The sequence below is a fragment of the Symphodus melops genome (assembly GCF_947650265.1).
Source record: "Symphodus melops genome assembly, chromosome: 18".
Taxonomy (NCBI): Eukaryota; Metazoa; Chordata; class Actinopteri; order Labriformes; family Labridae; genus Symphodus; species Symphodus melops.
Genome location: NC_136708.1, coordinates 16,786,190 through 16,790,809, shown reverse-complemented (window position 1 = coordinate 16,790,809; position 4,620 = coordinate 16,786,190). Strand labels below are relative to the sequence as shown.

General features: G+C 42.4%; 1 long non-coding RNA gene across 1 annotated transcript; it reads left to right on the top strand.

Annotated features, from left to right (window-relative positions):
- The first annotated feature begins 432 nt into the window (after nt 1-432).
- On the top strand, nt 433-2,983 carry LOC306839549. The gene is made up of 2 exons (XR_013781215.1): nt 433-983; nt 1,014-2,983. It is a non-coding gene; the product is annotated as an uncharacterized lncRNA (long non-coding RNA).
- Nucleotides 2,984-4,620: the final 1,637 nt, after the last annotated feature.

The window sequence follows — 4,620 nt, the reverse complement described above, 5'->3', positions numbered from 1 at the left end:
GCTATCTGTGTGTCCTTGATGGAGCCTCAGGAAGGATTGTTTAGAGTTTACAGTTTCTCTCTGCATGTTTCTTCCTGAAGCTGAGCGCTCCTTCGAGCAATTGTTTATATTTTAGCTATTTGTTATTATTCGATGTTTATTTTGTAGAGAGAGAGCACAGTCTACTGAATTAAATTCCCTGGGTGTTAAACATACCTGACCAATAAAACTGATTCTGATTTTGACTAGAACAAGCCCTGTCTCAGTCGCCACCTGCCTCGGGTCTTCTGACAACTCCTGTCCTGTTGTTCAAACGGTGGATGAAAAGGGAGGATTTCTCTCTTCTGTCTTGTTATAAATGCGTGGTGATAAACGCCGCTCGGTGGCCTACTTTTCATCCAAACTTGACCCTGTGGAACTTCCTGGTTTTGTTTTTTTAGCAGCTGAAGAAGCTGTTTAAGCTTCACGTGACATTTTTGGCTTCAATCTTACAGTCCTTGTTTCTCGTAATGTTTATTATTTTGCTTGATCAAAATGCATGACACTTGTCTGCTGCCAGGTGATTGCGCTATTCCACCATCTTGCTTGGCCTCCCCAATGTCACTATCAGGTCTGCACACCTCGTGCTGACCTCTCTGACCGACTGCTGATTAACCCTGACCTAATCCCGTTCATTGATGGTTTCTCCTCCTGCTCTGACATTGGACTGAAGAGGGTAGAATACACTGTCTGCTCTAAAAACAATGTGTGGGCATCTGGCTCACTGTCATCTTATTACTCTGCACAAACAGCAGAACTTGTGGCTTTAACTGAGGCCTGCAAATTAGCATCTAAAGCGGTCATGATCTACACTAACTCCCGTTATCCCTTCGGAGTAGTTCATGACGTTGAAGCACTATGGAAACATCGCTCTTCTCTGAAATCTGACTGTAAACATATTTTAAACTGTGGTTTGCATGTTTTTCCATGTGTCGAAGCATTTTCAACTAAACATGTTGACAGAAGTGCCGTCGCAAAAGCTCTTTTTGACAGAGATCATTCTAAGGTGGGACATACATACCTAAACCTTAACTCCAGTGATAATGGCATCCATTTTATTAAGAAAGCCCGAACAGGAAGTAAGTGCTCTGTAGGGGTTCAAGCTAAAAACACTCTGTGCCTCCCATCTACAGTCAGGTGGTGCTGTGAGCGTGAAAATGGCACTTAAAAAGCAGATTGGCTGAATGTTGTGAAGACACCAAGTAATCCTAGACAAAAGCACTTCCGCTTGTTCTCATGTAAATGCGTACACGCACACGTGCACGCACCTCACTTAACTTTTATGAAATATTGTTTGAACATCTAGATAACACTGGAGGGGAAACCAGCACAAAACTAACTCCACAAAACTAACTAACATCTACTGCTTTATTAGAACATAACATGTTGAAATATTGCAAAAGTCTGTCACGGTCCCTTTCTGTCTCCACCAGGCGGTGAAAGCTGCACTACCCGTTCCAGCGGCCTCTAGACCGCTCTACACCTTCTGGCCAGGACAGTGGGTTGCTGTGAAGGACCACAGGCACCGCCACTGAAAGTCCAAGCGCCGGTTAGGTCCGAACCAGGTTCTGCTGACCCACACCGTTTGAAGGTCGCAGAGATGGCCACGTGGATTCACGCCAGCCACTGCCGCCTCTTCACTGGAGAGCCCAGTAGCTGCCCCTAATCCAGCCCCATAATGACTCTGAGGTGCTCAGAGCGTTCCTGTGTGGCCACCATTGGAGCTGTTGCCTTTACCATCTTGTGCCTCCTCTTGTGGGGGTCCCTTTGGGGAGACCCTGTCCATGCGTCTCCCACCAAAGGTGGAAACACGAAACACTCAGCAACCGCATAGTTTGTGGATTATCGCCCCAAACCACTCCTTCTAACTGCTTGCTGATTCCCTATCCCGCCTCAGTACACGTTTCCACTTCTGTTTTCCTACTGTGGAAAAGCAACCACACTCCACACCTTTTCACTGGAAAAGAAATCAGACTCAGACTGTGAATCTTCCCCCTGGAGGAAGAATGTAACGGAAGTTATTATGTTCTTCGTGATCCTCACACCTTTACTGCACCGACTAATGTTTTTTTTGTGTTCGATCTCGATCAGTGTACATGTAAAAAAAAAAAAGAGGTCTCAACCTCTTTGTTAACCCTTCTGTCTGTATTACTTGTCAAGACCCCAAAAGCACATATTTGGGTACCAATGCGGGATGTAATATCCCTCTTAATGACTCCTGCTCTTTCTTTCTTTCTTCTATGATAAATTTGCTGTTTATTGGAATTGTGCTGCTGATTTTGTTTTTTTCTTTAGATAGATAGATAGATAGATAGATAGAAATTTTATTGATCCCAAGGGAAATTCAAGGCATGAATTTTGTCATGGTTTGGTTTTGTTTCTGGTTCTTCTAGTTTCATTCTGTCCTTAGTGTACTTGTTTCCTCGTGTTGATTGTTTTCCCGTGGGTGCTTTAATGTTTCTTAGTCTTGTGGTTAACTTTAGTCCTTAGTGTGTTTCCCTGTGTCCTTGTGTTCTTCTACGTTGTCTGTAGGCTTGTTTTCCTGTTACGTGTGTTTTCAGTTTCTTAGTTTGGTGTTTAATGTTTCCAAGTCTAGTCTTTAGTGTTTCCTGTTTTATTTTGTATATCTGGTTTTGGTTGTGGTGTCAGTGTCAGGTTGTACTTTGTACTTGTCCTCAGTGTTCTTTGTTCCTTGTGTTTCCCGCCTTAGTGATTACCCTGATGTTCCTCACCTGTCTCGTTAGTCTCACCTGTGTCTGATTACCCCGTGTCTATTTAGTCTCTGTGTCTGCCTCAGTTTCTTGTCGGGTCATTGTCGTTGTCAGTGTCTTTCATATGTCGTCATCTCTGGTTGTTCCCTGTGTTTTCGTCTCCTGGTTTTTGGATTTTGGTTTTTGGTTTTTTGAGACGTTTTGGATTTAGTTTTTGGTTTGCCTTTTTGTTAAATAAATTAGTATATTCTGCACATGGGTCCTCCTCCCTGTTTCCTGCCTGCTCGAGCGTGACAAATTTCCCTATGTTATTCCTGCACCAGAGCTCGGGTTCATTACCTAGAGAATCAAACTGTTCAATATCAACTCTTTTCCATGACTTCCCCTGTTTTAAGAATTGTAAGAGTCCAGCAGCGACAGTGATGATGAAGAAGACTATAATCCGTAAATATTGATATGCTGTACCTTTATGAAGTTTTGACTTGAAGTGGTTACACATTGTCATTGGAATTACGGATGTTTGGTTTACTGTGACTGCACACACATTTAAGAAAATTTCCCAAGTATCATATGGTGTGATTAACATGTAATCAAAAGGGAGGAATGTTATGGAAATTTTTACTCCATGTGTACTACGAAGGTCTCATAGAATCTGTCATATAAAATGTATCTGAAATGTCTTAGAATACGACATGCACAGCATATTGGGTGTTTTGTTTCCCATCATTTCGTTCCCTCTATTCTGTTTCTCTCTGTACATGTGGGAAGATTCACCCAGACTCTTCCTCACTGGACTCCTTCTCAGCCTTGGGAGATGGTAAATAGTCATGTAGTCTCTTTTCTCACACTAGGGGATAGATTGTGCCCTGCCAGGTGGGCAGTGGCTCTATGTGGCGTGATGGGGGAGTGATCTCTGTAGTGTGATGGAAATGTATAAGTTTTCATGTTTGCCTTTTCTCGGGGCCTCTTTCTCTCCTCACCGTGTGAGAGAGGGGTCTTCGAACGCTTATCTTGCCTTCGAATAAATGTTCGTTGAGACCAGATCGATCTTGGGCTTCCTTTTTGAATAGATCTTCTCACTCTTTATTTTCACTCTTTGGTAATGGAAAAAATTCCACAACACATGATACAAGAGGAAAACAGAAAATAAACAGACACTTAACCTGGGGATGTGACACTGGTGACTGTCAGCTGACTGAAAGTACCATATCCTCTTCCTCTCGTTTCATTCCTTCCTGCTCAGCTCTGATCTGGCTGATGTCGCCACTTTCAAATATTTAGATCCATATTTTCGATAGCAAAATTAAAACATCACTGATGAAGACCTAAAATATACAGAGCTTTAAAAATGAAAATCATCACATAAAATGTCATTCTTTGTTGATTTGGAGACAAAGTTAAAGGAGCATTCCAAGATTGGATCAGCTTTACGCTACATTATTTCACAGCATTGTTTCACGAGGGACTTCATCACATTCTCACACAATCCTGTTTATACTTGAATATTTTCAGATCAACCAAAAACAAAGGTCAGCAGTATAACAAGCTCTCAACAGGGGGAGAATCTGAAATCTGAAGTCTTTCTTTTCTTCTTCTAATAAATAAAGGAAACACTTTTAGGCTGCTATAATCCCATTAAGTTCCAGACCTTCAAACTAAACCACAGTTTTGTCACTGCAGGTAAGCTCTATGGAAGAGGCTCCACTGATGACAAGGGTCCAGTGTTGGCCTGGTTCAACTGCATTGAGGCTTACCAGAAGACCCAGCAGGTGAGGTTCGCTCTACAGTTTGGTCTCACACTGCAGACAGAGTCCAATTTGTGTTGCTCCTTTGTCTCGGGTCAGATTTTTTTGTTTTGACTGTGTGGACAGCACAAATCAGATGTTCATGT